The sequence below is a fragment of the Struthio camelus genome, chromosome 3 (genome assembly GCF_040807025.1).
Source record: "Struthio camelus isolate bStrCam1 chromosome 3, bStrCam1.hap1, whole genome shotgun sequence".
Classification (NCBI taxonomy): Eukaryota; Metazoa; Chordata; class Aves; order Struthioniformes; family Struthionidae; genus Struthio; species Struthio camelus.
Genome location: NC_090944.1, coordinates 22,712,859 through 22,731,207, shown reverse-complemented (window position 1 = coordinate 22,731,207; position 18,349 = coordinate 22,712,859). Strand labels below are relative to the sequence as shown.

Sequence of the window (18,349 nt, the reverse complement as noted above, 5' to 3'; positions counted from 1 at the left end):
TCCATAAAGGAGGAACACAGGCCATTCTGCTCCTGACTTAAAAGGCTCAGTTAGGTGACTAATGTGAACGGAAGTGGAACTGCGCATTACAAGAGTCCATTCCTTCCTTCCTTCCTTCCTTCCTTCATTCTTTTTCTTTTCTTCTTTCTCTCTTCCTTCCTTCCTTCCTTCCTTCCTTCCTTCCTTCCTTTCTTGTTCCTATTAAGGCCAAATTTCCTTTTTTTAATTGAACTACCACAGGAATATCTGCAGGAAGAACATAATGAAAAATTTTTTGGCCATCATACAGAGTGCACAAAAGCTTTTGGCTACCAGAAAAAGGCTCTGGGCCTGGAATTAGTATTCTCACCCACTCTAGAGCATATAGAGGCCTTTTTGAGGGAAAAATTTTTCCTTCATGGAGTACAGCTTTTCTCATAAAAAAATGTGTTTGTTTTATTAGATGTTTTGATAAATGTGATATTTAAAAAAATATGCAACATTGAAAAAGAGCATTTAATTTAAAATGTTACTTTTAAAAAGTAACATTTCTGTACATAAGTCTGCTTTGTCTCTCACCCATCTCTCGGATGCGTTTTTCTCTGTTTGTTAGCCATCTGTCCTTTTCCTCTACTGACTTCCTGTGCTTATCAGTGGCTTTCCCACGGTGCAGATCCGGCTCTTCATAGAGTGAGTATATGTATATATGACACTGTGGTTCAGTGCTAGAGCACTGACCCGAGGCAAGGGAGCCCTGGGGGAAGTCTAGTCCTTGCTTCTCAGATCTGTGATCGTTACCCAGTGACCAATGTGTGCTGATAGTGGCTACAATCTAGAAAAATCCTCTCCCCAAGGAGTTTGCTAAGCACAGAACAATGACAACACACTTCTGTGTTCAGAGGCCCTCTGGCTTTCTGAGCCTTGCAATCTCTTCAGCTCAGTGGGGCAACTGACAGGGATGGTGAGAGAGTCCACCTCCTTCAGCCTGGACCACAAAGGGTGGTCGACGTGCTCTCCTAGGAGATGGAAGATGCATGCTTTAACCTCTTCAAGGTTAAATTCAAACTTTTTACATAGATAGCCTACTTCTTTGAAAAGTTTTCTGGTAACGAGGCTGTTAAGTGAGATGTGAGAGGTACCACCGAGATGGCAATAGATCTGTGCAGGAGAATATTTAAAGCCATGATTACCAGTATCACATGGAAAACCTTCCTGAGGGCTACAGGGAAATGCTTGAACACTAGAGGCAGAAGCAATTTCAGATTCTTCTGTCTCTGATGTTTCTTTCTTTATTGTTTTCATACAGTGTGTCAGCTGCTGTAACTCCTATTGTGATTTCCTCCCCGTTCGATACACATGATGTGAAATCCACCCTGGGACAAAGAAACTTAAAGGTGAGTATCACAAAACTTAAGTCACTTTGTGGCAACTACTGTTATCCCTATCACTATACTGTCAGAGGGAATTTGTGATATTTGTATATGCACAATATTTGGATTAGAATTTATATATCTGAATTTATTCTTATTTGTTTTTTCATCTTCTAGTTTATTCTTAGGCTAGAAAATACATATTTTTTAGCAAATATATTAAATGAAAATTAAAATACTAATCATAAAAGGCTAGTGAAAAGAAGATGTATATGTGCTGGCATTTAATACCACTTTTCCTCTTGGGGTCTATTCTGAAAGGCACTAAACTCGCATGTGAACTGGTGTTCATTCACCAATTTTTATTAAAATAAATTATTTTTATGAGCAATTATATGAAATGAAAGCGTTACAACAACAAATAAAATCTGAAATCCTTTCACGTTATTCTCTCATAAAGGAGACTCTTTTTATTATCTAATGTAATATTAAGTTGTCCTCTACCATTAGACTCTTAAATATTTAGGGAATAGCACATGACAAGGCAGGCAGTTATAATGCAATTGCAAATAAATTTGTAGTGGGCTCTGTGAAGTATTTTACATAAACAAGATATAGAGAATTCCAGGGTTACTAAAATAGACTCATATTCAATTTTATCACAATGGAGTCAGTCTCAGGTGCACTGGAAAAACGTTGCTTAATTATGAAAGTTGAAGTCTGTATTTACCTTGGCCTATAGTTAAATTCAGAGTCTTTTCATGCCAGAGACAGTCCATGATACTTGCTAGTGTATTTTCCTCCAGAACTGCAGCATAAACAATTAAAACCAAGATATGATTTTGGTACTAGAGCAGCATATTCTGATATGTATGTTTAGGCAAAAACATAGATTAAAAATGTTCCATTTTCATAAGATTAGAGCAAAGTGAACCATCTCTTTAGGTTGAAAGCAGAGGCAGATGAGGGGACTTCTGAAATCTTTGCAGCTCCAACCTGGAAAAACTTTCCAGTTCCAGGATGGAATTCTTTCTAGGCAAGAGAGAGTTAACCAAGCAAGACTAGGAAAACACCAGCCCTTACTAGTCTTTCTTCCATGTATAGAATTGAATGGGTAATAATTATTTCTTTTTGTCTGGATTGCCAAGCTATCACACTGAGGAATGTCAATTCCTCTCTAAATTCTAAGAGTTTTTGTTTCATTTCAAATTTGCCTTGCTATGTGTATTTCAGGAGGAAAAAGACTCAAACTCTTGGTGAAACTAGGAGATAGAGAATTTACTGGGTTTCTCTTTCTAAGTGAAGGCTTTAATCCTAGAGAAGTGTGTTTAGGGATTTGGTTCACTCACAGCTATTTTCAGGGACTAGTATCATGGTCTAGTATAGACTAATAATTTTAGGAAAGCAGAAATAAGTGTTTTTGAGGAAGTCCTTACTACTGTTTCTGTACAAGGTCAACACTAAAAGAAAATGGTGAACAGATATTCTCTTCTCCCATGGGTGCTATTATAGGAACCCAGTAGTATCATTAATATGATATTTTTTGTTAGTGTCTGTATAGGGGGAAATTCTGTGAAAGATCCAAACACAACATCTGCATTTCCTCACTGGATGACAAAGTCAGAGGCTCAGAGTCCTAGGGGCTCTTGGATACCTTATAATGTCAACAAATAAATACCAGTTCTCCAGGACTGATCCCCAGGTTGTAACTGTGATTATTCCATTTATTCTTTTCTAGATGAAATTGTATATTGGGCAGTAACCTTAACATTTCTGGAGGCAATTGTGGGAGGAATTCATCAAAGAGATCTTATGAAATAAAACCCATAAAATTATTGTGCCTAGGCAACATACCAAAGGTATTGCCTTGGTATCCGCTCCGCTTTGATATCTCCACATCTGTTTATCTGTTTCTTTGAAGAATGGTTTGTTTTGTTGCAGTTACAGCACAGAAAAGTGAGGTTCTGTAAGCAGCAGGACTTGTGCTGCCCCCTTTTCTGTTGCTTTCTTTTATTAGCTTGTTTGGATTCGTTTCTTCCACTGCGGGAAGTTGATATGGAAGAGAGGAGAAGATTTGATTTCCATTGCTCAGGTCCTTGGTTTTGTAAGAATACCGGGAACTTAGGAATGGAATTCCAAATACAATTCCATCCTATAACTCTGCAATGTTCTCTGCAATGTTTTGACCAACCTCAGTCAAATTTGAGAGTAACAGACAAATTGACCACTGAACAATTCTCCAAGTCTCATTTCTTTCAGAATGAAAAATTAGCCAAGAAATATAGATAGCTTAACACAAAGTAATTATTTCTGTTCTGAAAAGAGAGAGAGGAAAGGGAGCAATTATACAATGTTATATTATTGCTCTCACTCCAGGACATAATTTAGGTCTATCAGGGTCAATTTATGAAGACATATCACACTTTTCCTTTTGATCAAAATATCTCTTGAATCCCCTCTCAAGATGAGTAACAATCTTGTTTTCTTTCCCTAGTAGTTCTTTAAAGAACAATTCAAAGAAATTATAGATTTTTTTAAATTTGATTGTGTAAAAAATATATTTTCTAGGAGGTTCTTTACATACTTCTCAGTGGATTGGCATTCCTGAATTTGTCTAGACATTAAATAGTTCAGCAGGTTTTGTGGAAAATTAAATTTACTGAGATTGCCAAATCCCTGAAAATATTCACTATTTCTAGTTGTAGGTAAGCTGTTTAAGGTCAACTTAACTCGATTTTAGAAGTTTGAATAAGATGATCAGAATAATAAGTGAAGTGATGATGATTTTCAGTTATTCTGGAAGATAGAGACAATAGGGATCTTACATAGGGATTAACAATCCCTATGGTCCTTAAAGATCAGCTGCAGGTCTGAGGGTGGAGGAGGGGTCACTCCAAACTCAAAGGATATTTTCTATCCTCCTGTGCACCTCTCAAGCAAATTTGGTGACTATTCTAAATATGTACTGAAGTTCAGAGTCGGCTTTTAGTTAATAATAACCTATTAAAATGTTAGCTTCCCCTGTTTTCCAGTGCTAATACCTTAAGGGTTCTGAACAAAATATAAATAAAATTTTATATTTAATTTAAATTATGTCCGTGGGAGTGTATATATTGTATTAGCATAGCTCTATTGCTGCATTCAATTTAGTTAAGGGAGAATAGTTTACACATAAAGGAGAATGAGTATTACATAGATTTTTTTTCTCATTTTATAAATCCAAGGTTGTAGCCTTGGACTCTCCAGCAGAATTACTAGCTTCCAAGGAAAAATAGGAAATAAATAAAAATGAATCTTACATCAGGTAATCGAAATAAGTATGTATCAGAAAAAAATCAAGGTGTAATAATGAAAAAAGCAATAACAGTAACAGTGGCAAGCATGACTGGTATTCTGACTGATCAGAGGAAATTACATGAGACTAAAGGAAAATGTGCAAAGGAAGTTGTATCTAAACAATGGCATAGCATATGAGCAGTACTCCAAATGACAAGGTGAAAAAGGAATAGCACAATACCTTTGCAAGCTTGCAGGAGTTTTTGCTGAATACTCTTTTAACAGTTCATTCAGGGTCATCTTTAACAAAGAAAGTCCCTTGAAGGCCCACTTGGGCTATTTAAAATTCTAAAGACATTAAATGCTTCTTGTTTGTTTGCCAGTTTCTGACTGAGCCATGCCTTGTAAGAAGATATCACATCATGAAAAGACCTCACCAGCCCATAGTAACAATATGCAATAGTAATCACAGAATCAGAGAATCACAGAATCGTTTACGTTGGAAGGGACCTCTGGAGATCATCTAACCTCCAACCTCCCTGCTCAAGCAGGGTCACCTAGAGCATATTGCCCAGGATCACATCCAGACGGGTTTTGAATATCTCCAGCAAAGGAGACTCCACTACCTCTCTGGGCAACCTGTTCCAATGCTCTGTCACCCTCACAGTCAAGAAGTTTTTTCTCAGGTTCAGATGGAACTGCCTGTGGTTCAGCTGGTGCCCGTTGCCTCTTGTCCTGTCACTGGGCACCACGGAGAAGAGGCTGGCCTCATCCTCTTGACACTCCCCCTGCAGATACTTATACATGTTTATGAGATTGCCTCTCACTCTTCTCTTCTCCAGGCTGAACAGGCCCAGCTCTTGCAGTCTTTATTCATAGGAGAGGTGCTCCAGCCCTTTAATCATCTTTGGAGCCCTCCGCTGGACTCTCTCCAGGAGTGCCATGTCTCTCTTGTAGTGGGGAGCCCAGAACTGGACACAATACTCCAGGTGAGGCCTCCCCAGGGCTGAGGAGAGGGGCAGGATCACCTCCCTCGACCTGCTGGCAACACTTATGTGTGTAAACATAAGTGCTGGCAACTTTAATGCGTGTGAACTTAAAGTGATGTTTTGCTAAATGAGGTTGATAACTACCAGCTGCTAAACCTTGACTGTAAAGACAGTCACAGCCCTTACTAAAGCTTAGGTATGCTAAACAGTTCTCTGAAGGCTTAAAAAAGAAGAAATAATCAAATCTCTTTATTCCATAAAAGGAGCCAGTGGTGGGAGTGGGGAGAAAGGATTGTTCTCTGGTGCAAGGCACTATAACTATGTCTATGATCTCTAGACACCGATGAGGTTATCAGCTGGAAATGGCGGATATACATGCACTGGAGGTAGAAACCCAGGAATAGAATCATGAGGAAGAAAAGAAACAAGGCTGTGTGGGTCTGAGGAGTAGATGTGGAGATTTCAGAGTTATGGAGCTGCTTGCCTCTGTTCACTCTGTGTTTCAGGAAATAGTGGGTTTTATATGTTTTTTATAAACAAAGTTATATGAAGCTGTGTTTTACTCATGTCTCCAATTTCCTCATTCCAACTGACATAACCTTTCAAGGTCCCAGATTATGACCAATGGGCTTAGGTCAGAGGAGTAACATTTTTTTCTTGCTGCTTTTGCATTTCATATAATGCATTGGTACTGAAGGGACTGGGATTTATTTATTTCAGCATGAAATGATATGTACCTAAATAAGCTTTTTCTTGTCAAGGCTCTCGAAAGAAACTTAAGGTAATGAGGCCACACTAGTGTACTAAAGCACTTGTTGCTTAGGATTTAAATCCTTACTCTCTGCCTACCTGTCCAAGATAAAAAATACTCAAAACTGTTAGGGATTTGACCTGCTGCTTCTCTTACTTTTTCAACTTTGAAATGTGTGCTTGCCAAATGATTTGAAGAAGTGAACATGTTTTGTAAGCTGTCATTCTGACTAGAGATTTACAGCTTTCCATTTCTATTTAGAATTAAAGAATGATGGTGTAGTCCGTTCCTGAAAAGTCCAATAAAACCAAAGTGATGCATACAGTATATAATGAGAACTAAATGGAGCTTTCAAAATCACTAGTAGCTATGCATCTCTGTCAAGCTGTCATTTATCACACAATCAAGCCTCAAGCAGAACCAAACCACAAAACTGCATCACAAAAAACACATTTTTGAAGCCTTGATGAAGTGGATTCAAATGAACATTGTCAGAAGTGCCTTATTTCATTAGTCTGCTTAATGAAACTCTGTGATTGCTATCTAGACAGATATTTCTTGGATAGGTATTAAACATCACAGCTTGCACTACATGTATGGATTAGGATTAATTCAGACTTTCATGTAGGATGGATATCTTCCCCTGAGTAAGATCTTTTAATCCATATAGTTCAACATCAGTGGTGAAAAGAACTTTTTAGAACTTTTTAAATGCATCTCTACTTATACAACAGTGAATGTTCTGTTTTCACATAATCACAGAAATGTAGGTAGAAAGGGATCTCTGGAGATCATCTCGTTCAGCTTCCCACTTGAAGCAGAGCTACCACCAACACTAGGTCAGCCATGGCTTTGTTTATGTGAGTCTTGAGAACCTCTAAGGATGGAGATCCTGCTTCTTCTCTGTGTAATCTGTCCAGTGCTGCACCAGCCTTCTTGTAAAGTTTTTCCTAAAGTCCAATCTGGAATTCAAAACCTCTTTACCACAATGTCTGCCACTTCTGAGCAGAATTTGGTTCCATCATCTTTGTAATTCCCTTCAAGTACCTGTAGGTTGCTATTAGGAGGCCTTTTAGCTTTTTTCACCAGACTAAGGAAGCCCAGCTCCCTCAACCTCTCCTCATATGATCCCTAGATCCCTGACCCTCTTGACACCTTCCACTGGACTTTCTATGGTTTCTCCACAGCTCTCTCGAACTGGAGTAGAGCAGGATGACAACTTCCTTCAGTCTGCTTGCTACTCTCCTAATGCAGGTCAGCTGATGGTTTGCCTTATGAAACGAGAATGTGCTGCTGGTTGGCTTATACTCAGCGCAGTGTCCTTGGTGACTCCCTGCCCTTTCAGCAGGGTGCTCCCATCAGCCTGTGCTGATGTGTGGGATTATCCCACCCCAGGTGCACAAGCTGGCATGCCTCCTTATTGAACCCCATGAGGCTTTTCTTGGCTCAGTCCTCACATTCCTCAAGGTCCTCTGGATGGAAGTTCTGCCGTGCACTGTCAGCCACTTCCTCTCTTAAAGTACCCACCTTCCAATTGAAGTTGTGTCTTATTATCCAAAGCACTGGTGAAGAAATCGAACAATATAGGAGCCAATATTGGTCTCTGTGGTATCCTGCTCATTACCAACCATCAACAACTGACTGTCATTGGATCTCTAGGAGTTAGCACCATAGTAAACATTTAGTATTCTCTAAATGGTTCTTTGAGCTTTAGAAAACTTAAAAGGAAAATTTCTTTCAATTTCCAAGTAGAATTATTTAAGAAACTCCAAAAAAAAAAAAAAAAACCAAAAACACTAGTGACAAAACCTAGAGAGGTAAAAAAACAGTTCAGTAGAAAATCTCTGAAGTCTTTGAAGGGTTAGGTCCGATTTCAATGAGTTTTAGAGCATTTCTTATTAGGAAAGAGAATATTTTTCTCCTAAGGAAACCTATTCTGATAATAACACCTTTTAGGGCAGTCAAAATATTCTGCATACTACAGAGAAAAAACTGAAGGTGTTAAAACTTTACAAGAATTTTTTTTTTTTTTTTAATTCATTCTTTCAGGACTACTTTTGACATTGCTGCCCACAATTACTCCTACCTGCAATTTAACTGACTCAGCCATTTTGCCTTATGATTTGTCAGATATCTTAAAGTAACCTAAATTGCAGGCATAAAATTCTTCCCAGAAGATTAGAATACAGACAAGACAAAGAGCAGATTGAGGTCAGGTTGCCCTTTTCATTTTCAAAAGTACTCTCATATTTATTATTACTAACTAGCACTTCATATAAAGAATGTGTATACATCTTCACTTGCATTTGCATTCTGAATGTTCAAAGATTAATACAAACTGCAGCACAGAGATTTACAGTGATCTCTATGATGGGGACTATAATGTGAATATTTTCTGTAAAGCAGGTTGAAAAACAGAAAAAAGAAAGTCAGATTTTCATCCTTTTTTCAAAGTCATGTCTCTTCTGACATTCAAAATGTTGTCAAATTCCAGATCTAAATATCTGCTCTAGATTCCACGAGGAAGCTGCATTAGGCTCACACGAGGAAAGAGTCTGAGAAATGGTAACTCTTGCAGGAACCGAATCTCTCTGTGGCCATTTTGGGAGGGTCAGTCCTCTCCTATTTGAACCCGTGCTTGGAAAAGGATATTGAGCTACTATATGCAAATTTATTCTTCTGTAAATATAAAGCTAGAGAATATTCACTGGCATCTTCTCTGTGTGTACATCTCTTCTACAATTTTCAGTAATAATACAGTAATATCTGGATGCCATCAGTGTCTCTGAATAAGTTAGCTCCCTGTAGAAAGGCACTGCTTAGTCTTCAAACTTATGTCATAAGGAAAACATGTTAGATGACCATCTAGCAATGCCAGCACAACCTGAATGAAGTTAATGCTGGCTCAGACTTTCTCTTTGGATTTTCTATGGATTAGAATGATGTTCCTGGAAGCTGGAACAAACTGTGCAAGTCAGCAAGAACTTTAATGTGATCTATGCTGCTTAAGATCACAATGCTATTGGCAAAAGTATTAATGAGAATGAGCCTTCAAATTCACTGCCACCTGGACTTGCATTTGAAGGTAACAATACACAGGGTTCTGCATGTGTTAAAACTAACAGGTATTGCTTCCATGCACAGCATACTGCTACTTCTCTTTTTAACAGCTAATACTCCTTTGGCTAACTTCAGTTTTTAATTGCTTATTTTTAAGGATGATACAGTGATATTAAAATCATAAGGATAGTATTTTGGCTATAAATTGAAATAATGGAAAAATAAAGCAGAACAGTTTTGGAATGGCCACAATTTCGGTGGCTCCCCTTCTCACTTTATCTTGTTAGAGGACAAAATAAACTTTAAGAAAGAAGTGCATACACTCTCTCTTTTTTTTCCCCTCTTGTTTTTATAGCATATAGAATTGTCTGATTGGATAACATTTGGCTCAGTTCTTGGCAGAACAATATAATCTTTCTAGAGAAAACACAATCAGTGTACCAGCTGCAAACACTGCTGGCCTCAGTTCAAAGGTAAGAAATGCAAGTAGGCATAGATAGAACTGGGTCCAAGTATTACTGCATTTTGGCATATTTAGAACCAAAAATATGGATCACTATTCTTTCTGCTGCTTTCAAGTCAGATCCAAATCAGCAGGAAGATGCACTTTCATATCAGAAATTGACACAGATGTTAACTTTGTGCAATTTTTGATTTGTTTCTCACTGCTGCCTTTTCAGCCTCAGTACCCTGTCCCTGGTAACCAATGTATTGGCCTGAGGCAGCATAAACATTACGCTCATGGCATTGACAGATGCTTTCTTCCCAGGAAAGTTAGAAATCTGGTTGCCAGGTGATGACATGAGCTCTCTTAACTGTCCCTTACACTTTTTATGCCAAAATGACATCTACTTACAGTTTAGTGTCTTCACCCCTATGTCTTGAAAGAATCCGCTCAGGTAGTCTTGAACAATTGCTTTCCAGGTGTCTGGATCCTCCTGTGTGGTTCTCTGTGCTCTGAAGAGCCTTCAGGGTGTTCTCTCTTGCCTTACCCACCTTTGGGTTATTCTCTGTAGGCATGGAACACGTTTTAGGGTGAGTGGTGGAACCACGTTTTTTGCAACATACTGGTAGCAGCTTCGCATATCTGTCTGTCTAATCTTCGGAAAGCATAATGAACTGTTAGCCCTGAGAGTTAAAGGTGCCTCATGGAGCAACAGCACTCTTTTCCGTTCTCTGTCAGCAGCCTATGTGGAGAGGATACCAGTTCTGTCCAGGAGAACCATGAGAGCATTTTCAGTCCCCAAAAATGAGTTTGAAAAAGGCGGCTTTTTGAAAAGAATAACTAAGAATCCTAGGGGAAAATATCCCTATTTATGGACAAATTACAGAAAATGACTAACAATGTTAAAAAGTGGAAATAATTCAACTTAAATTAACAGTAATATCTCAAATAAGAATGTTTAGCTTCTCCAAAAGCTGCTGACATAGGACAGAACATAGAGGAAAAATCCATATCTGCATATAAAGCACAAGGGGAATAGACACAAAGATAACTCACAGAGAAGCACGAAGAAAGCATGCAGATAAAAGGGGCAAGGTATCAAAATCTGTGCAAAGAAAATTTACAAATATAAAGCAGTGAAGACAATGTGCAAAGGCAAACCTGTGAAGGTATGGAGAAAACTGTAATGGAAAATCTAGGTTAATTATAGTCTAAAAACCATTATGTCAGAGAAGGCAGACAAGAAAGGAGAAGGAAAGCAATTCATCACATTGAGGACACAAGCAATTAGTTGGAGGATGAGATTTTGCATAAATGTAACTAGTGCAGAAAAAAATAAATGGTTTGTAGAGTTTGGAATAGCACTAAGTACAAAGACAAGTTAAGAGAATACAAATAAACAAGCAATTGAAGGCCAGATAGAGGATGGTGTAATGATGATTGCACAATCCTTAAATGACTTTCTCAGTTTTATTCAGGAAGCACACTGGAACTAAGCAACATCAAATTATCATTTTTCTAAAGACTTATTACATTCTGTCACAGAATGACATACATTACATGTAGCAGAGCAAAGAAAACGTACAGGCTGAAACTTCAGGTGCTGCAGAAAACAAAGGAGCCCTTGCTTTCAGCTAAAGCAAGTGAACTCATGAACCAATCACATCATTAAACTTAGGATAGATGCTTCACATGATAGACATTTAGGCAGAACAAAAGCATTCAGAATAGCCAATGTGCTGTGATAGCCTGCCAGTACACCTCCTGCAGTATTTATCTGAAAGACTGTGACACCCTCCAGCCATGATATGCTTAGAGAAGGAGGTAATGCTTCAGCAACCACAGCACCTTCCCTGAAGTATTCAGAGAACTAAAGGAAAATATAATGCAACTAATGAAGCAAACTGAAAAGGAAAAGAACATTGTTCAAGGCAGAGCCTCCCTGTTGGAAGAACAGCAAGGCAGCCTTTAAAAAATTAGTGCAGCTATGTTTTCATAAACTTAGACAATTTAGATATTAAGAAGTGGTTATTGCCAAGTACTTACAATAGAAAAATATTAATTGATGAAAAAAATATATTTACATGTTCAATACTTAGTGCTAAAGATAGATATTGGCAAATAATACTGCATAAGGTAGGTAATTACTTGATGCTTAACAGGGACTTTTGACATAATGTAGATAGAAATGGTTGAAAATACTATTTCCAGTCTATTGAGATAAATGATCATGAAATATGTGTCAGAAGACTCACAGATATGTGGTAAATCAATGTTTCAAAAATAAAGTATGTATAGTCTTATCCCAAAGTGTTGCTCTTATAACAGGTATTGACGAACTAACTTATACCATGTGGAGATATTACAATGCAAATGAAGGATTATTCATACAATATAATGCCGTGAAAGGGACCTTGGGCCCTTTCTGCTTCCAAGAGTGCTTGGTAGCTTCTGTATGAGGCTTGCTATTGCTAGCAGAAAAAAAGATAAATGCAAATCGGAAAGATCTAGCCATGCTATTTACTTGTAAAGAGCTTTAAAGCAAAGCTGTTTGTAAGTGAAACATGCTCCTGCAGGGCGTCCTCAAAATACTCTGCTACAGTTTGATGACAGTTTCCAGCTGGTCCCCAGATATCTGCAGGGCTACTGAAGTCAGCAAAAATGAAAGGTTCAAAACGAAAAAAAGAATTAAAAAATATGCAGAGGACAAAACCCACAGCAAATTATAAGACAAATAGCTCCCAGAAGTTAAACCAGCAGGTCCTATCCCGAAGAACAAATCATACTCTTAAAAATAACTTTATAGAGTAAATCCTCATTCAGAAAACATAGCAATGGATAGGCTAACCTGCAGGGAAATCCCGAACACTCTTGTTTACCACTGCCATGAGGGTGATGGAGGTTTGTGAAATAAATTGTTCTGCTGAGTTCAGGAGAACACGGGCCACCAGTCTATTGATTGACTATTTTGTAGTCTCAGTCTTTGCTTTGGGCAAGCAAGCCCCTTCTTTGCAGCATTCTGCCCACAAAGCACAGGCTATAACCTAAGCTGGGCAAGCAGAAGACAAAGGATGTCTTTATTTTCCCCTCCAGTCCTACCTACAAGTCCTCTCCAGAATGTATTGTGTCATTGCCAGCAGTTGTAAGAATGTGAAATTTCTCCTTGTAGGATTTGACAACCACCAACTCCCAGATAACATCCTTTCAGGTTTGCAACCTAGCTATAAACAAATAAGTTGTACTCTGCCTTGTATACACATTAATATGCATTCCAGACTTTTTGAATAACTCAGTTACAGATATCTCTTTTTAATTATTATAAATTATCAGAGAATCAAAGAGGTTAAGGATAGAAAAAATGTAGCAGATGACCCAACCTTTTCCTTTGCCAATGCAGAATTATCTCTGAAAGTGCGCTTTGTAGAACTTTGTCCAGTTTCCTACCAAATGTTAAGTCACACAAATCAGTGATTTATTGGGAACTGTTTTTAGCAGCATTTTCTTAAAGGTTAAGTTGTCTGTTTGTCTGTCAGCTTTCAGTTGAGAGTTAGAGGGCAGAGGAGGCAGATTAATACTGAGGAAATGAGTAGTCAGGAATTATGAGGGAGCTAAGGGGAAGAAATGTAGCATAGGTAAAGGTGAAGTCATAAAGGGAACAGGAGAAATTGGGGGCTATTACTAAGAAAGTTTGTAAAGAATTTATAAAAAGAGAAAAACACAAAAACACAAAAACAACAAAAAGAAGGGAACAAAGCTTCATTATTTCTGCTTCTACAGTAAAGGGATACACTAGTGATAGTTTACAAACATTCCATTGCTTCACAGCTGTACTTACTTCTCAATGAACTTATACTGTGATGGATAATTTTCAAGAATAAAATGAGATTCATCTCTATGGCAAACGACTACATTTTTTTAAGTAGAAAAATTGCCAAATATTAAAAAAAAAAAAAACTGTGATCTAGAGATTATCACCTGCTGATATACCATGATTGCTATTTTCTGCTCAGATTAGTATTTGTATTTTTCTTTAAGAAAGTTTTTGTTCTTTGATTAAAATGCAGCCTTATCTATTCCATACTGCAGACTTATCCAGGAACGGACACTACTCAGGAGAAAATTGCCTGTGCATTCCTTAAAGGCTAAAATATATTCAATTACTTTGAAATCACACTTTTATGAATATACATGTATATTTGTTTACTAACAGTACTACTTCATGAAGCCTTAGGTCAAATTTTTCCCAGATTTCCTGGGGCTGGATATGATTATGATAGCATTTTTATTTCTCTTTATTAATTTTGATAATTTCTCATGTTATCCATCAATTTACGCTAGTCGATACTTAAATCAGTATATGAAGTGTTCAAAATATTTTGTATTCAGGAAACACTTTTTGCATCTGAATACATATTTATTTATTCATTATGATCTAGTATATAGGGGTTGATTGTCAGGCCTTGAATCTGTGATGTTAAAGCCATGAGAACCTTAAACTTTATTTCAGTGGGAAAAGGAACAAACCCTGACTGTGTAACAGCATGACTCCACTAAAGTTAAAGCAGACATGCTGATTTTCTCTGGCTGAGGGACTTGGCTAAGAACACCTCTGCAAAGCTAACCTCCTCTCATACAGAATCTCTAAAACTAATTGAGCAAGGCTTTATACACATGTTAAACCAGCAGAGATCTGCCTTTTCTTGAAAAAAAGAAAAGCTACTGTGATATAGGTTTACTAAAAATACATTAAACAACATCAGAAGTAAAATCAAAAAAATAATTAAAAGACAAGGGATATTACTAGGAAGTTTTCTTGAAGAAAGTTGATGATACACTTTATCATGGTTTCGGGTTTGCTATTACTTATGAGTTCTAAATTGGAAATAAATAGGAGTTCATCAAAGGTGAAATACCTCTTTCTATTTCTTTCATTCTGAAGCTGAAAATACAAGTCCATGCTCAACTAACAATTACTATGTTCACAGCTGTGAACACTTACTCTTGAGAGAATCTGTCCTCCCACACTTTTATTATTTTTCTTCTTCTTCATGACCCTAATTGCTGACACACTTCAGAGCTTTATACTAGCCATAAAAGAAAACGTAGGAGGTCAGGTCACCAAGATCTGTTTATGCATGGATGAAGCACGTAAAATTTAATATATTTTCCAGCAGAAGGTTCCTGCTTATAACACTTTATTATGTTTTAATTTCACTTCACGATAGTTAATCTAGCCGACAGTCATACTATGATCAAATTTCATGCTGACTCTTTTTTTTATTTTGTATTGGCCTACCCTTCCCATTAAGACTGATCAAGTTTTCTGCACTAATAATTCTTTTTTGCATTATTATTCTAAAAGAGTTCATTATGACCCTTTGATTTACTCCTTGTATTTTATTGGAGCAGTTAACATCAGCAAAGAAATGCTGGGAAATATAAAGCTTCTTTGGCACAGCAACTCAAGTCATTTTATTTTTTAATATCATTATAGCAGTTTTAATGAACTTAATAGTTCACTTGTTAGCATTATTTTTGGATGTTACTTCTTCTTTTGCCCAGAAAATCAGTGGTCAATCCAATGAATATTTTGAGAGCTGGGCAGCCATTTTTTTCTCCATTTTATGAAAATTGGGATGTGGGAGAGAATATAATAAAGATATCTTCATATTTCTGTTTCGTCTTGGTTTTATAAGTATTTGTACATGCAAGCCAAATCATACATGAGAGAGTCCAGAAAAGTCAAAATCATAACTTTTACATTGGGTACCACTATGAAGAAACAGATGCAATGGTAAATACTACCACTGACATTGGCAGTTCCTAGCTCCGTACCACGCGATGCACTACTTTGGTAATGTTACTTGTATCACAGTTTGTGAGTATGTGGTCTAAAAGCTGGTGCACACAGCTGAGGTACATTGTTCTTGAGTGCAACTTCTTACTTGTACTAAGGACCTGATATTTCAGGTGGTCATCTGAGGGCTAGGATGATTATTCATTCCCCAAAGAGCTTATTTCTCTTCTTGAGTATAAAGATGGTCTTCATTTTCATTGTACCTAAATTTAGGTAAGAACTGTTCCTTCCCTTTTCTCTTATAAAATAAAGATTCATAGATGAATAGAGCTGATGGGAGCTTTGGGAAATCATCTACCTTGTCCCCTACCCCAAGACAGGAGCATTCTCGGCAAATGTTTTTTCTTAACTTCTTTTAAAGACCTGCAATGACAAAAGTTCCACAGTCTCTTCAGGTAGATCATTCTGGAGCTTCACTATTGTTATCGTTAAGCAATTTATCCAAACTTCTAAAGTACATCTTTCCTCTCTGTAATTTAGGCCTGTTACTTTTTGTGCTTTCTGCCGTAAGCATGGATTAGAGGTTGTAATTTCCCCTTTGAAGTTGCCTTCAATAATCTATAACTTAGGGAGTCCTTCAAGCGTTGAGTTAATGGAAGCTGTGGGATGGATGCTCTCCAGTGAAAACTGGCATTTTCCAACGCAAATCGGTTTAATCAAAAAAAGAGAAAAATTTAGTCAGCTGCAACTATCCTAGGTCACACAGTTGCATAGTGCTCATGACATATAACTTCATATGCTGTAGACAGAGCCTCTGAAATGTTTGGAAAAATATTGAGTAAGCTAGACTAAAAGGCAAATAGAATTTAGTCTTTAAAGTGCTGATTTATGTTATATCATATACAACCAGAAATAGAAAGAAGAATGTTCTCTTCCGATTCCAATAATCTTTTTTTTCTACTAATTTATTGTTGTTGTTATTGTTGTAATGTCCTCAATCACAGCTGCCTCTTGATTCTTAATTTCTTTAAATGTGCATTACTGGGAAATAGATCTGTGTAAAAAACATATTATTATCAACAATTGTTAAATGCATTTTTGTTTACTGATTGGGTGTCATTCAGGCATATTTTCACAAATATAAGATATATATTGCTAATTAGTGAGCTCTACTGGGATGCAAAACCCTGATTTCAAAACTGACACTCTTTATTCAAAATGATTTGTTCAACTGACAATTCAGAGCCTGGCAATTATTGTAGACTATAGAAGCACTAATAAAACGAATAAATGTAGTGGGGGAAAAATAGTAAGAAGGAAAGTCTTCGTTAAGATTTGCTCTAGTTCTGTCCTTTCAAGTAATTTAAGTAATTTTGCATGTCTCTGAAATAGTTCATGACATATATTTACTCTTAATAACGCTGCTGGCAGCAGAAACAGGAATCTTTACAGTTGCACAATCCCAGTTCATTTAAGCTTCTTGGTTCATTTAAGTGAGTTCATAAGAACTCACTGACATTCACCATATCCTCTTCCAAACAAGTCAAAGAGATCTTTAATTAAAAAGGATCTTAATATTTATTAGTCTGAAAGTGCAGTGTTATAGAAAGCTTCAGGCAGAGTTCCTTCTGCTATGGTCAAGGGAGAAGCATTTGGGTTGTTCAAACTGAGGATGACACATCTGGAATGCTGATTAACAAAGAATAGCAGCAGGACACAAAAACAAACAAACAAACAAACCACATTTGTCTTCCATAGGATTATTTATATAGCACGAGGAGAAAAAAGTAAGTTTAGTATATACCATTGTTTATCTTTTTATAACAGTAGGAATAGTGCTGCTCAACAGTAAGATTTGATTCAGATACTCCTTTTTACTAGGAACCCAGAAAGATTTGACCTTGCAGACTCCTGGTAATCTGTATTACTTGCGAAGAGACGAGTTCAGATAAGATCCATACTGACTCAACATTTGAGTAGAACAATACTGTCTCTCTATTCCAGAAGCCGTATACCTGTGCTGAATTTCTGTGGCTGTGTGAAGGGCACCTGTCATGGGCCAAGTGGAGAGTCCCAGCAAGTGTGGGCAGCCAGCTCCTTCCCTGGGGTGAGCATGGGAGCCAGAAGCATCTTCCCTGCTGCATGGACTGCAGGCCAAAATCTGCTGGGGGCTGAGCACAGGCTCCTTCTTTCTGATGTCTATGTGAATGTTGGTGAAGAAAATAGCCACAGTGGGGCTTTGAAGAGCACTCTTGAACCAGAATGAGCTGTGGATTCATACAGTTAGCAAAAAGCAGCTGTTTCCTCACATTAAGAGATCACGCAATATGCATTGTCATCAGTGTGTGACCCATGCAAAATATCATTGCTGTTGCCCATTACCATCCAAACACTTGTTGTATAAATAAAGAAGGAATTAATACTGACAGCATAAATCTGAGAGTATGGTCCGTTTCCTCATTTCAGTGTTAGACGTGACTGCTCTAAGGTCACTTACTCGACAGGTATGTTAGAGAGAGTAGAGTCGAGTCCACATTCCTCCTTTATTACCAAAAACCAAAGTCTACATTGCTTTTGGCTTAGCACAGCAGTTGTTTTCAGAGGAGCATAATGACTTTCCGCCGTGCTACGCATGGTATCATTTCCTTTGGCATAACTGCAAATGAAAGTGCATCAACTCAG

General features: G+C 37.5%; 1 long non-coding RNA gene across 1 annotated transcript; it reads left to right on the top strand.

Annotated features, from left to right (window-relative positions):
• The first annotated feature begins 893 nt into the window (after positions 1–893).
• On the top strand, positions 894–18,003 carry LOC138066548 (uncharacterized). The gene is made up of 3 exons (XR_011139860.1): positions 894–1,032; positions 1,286–1,373; positions 17,672–18,003. It is a non-coding gene; the product is annotated as an uncharacterized lncRNA (long non-coding RNA).
• Positions 18,004–18,349: the final 346 nt, after the last annotated feature.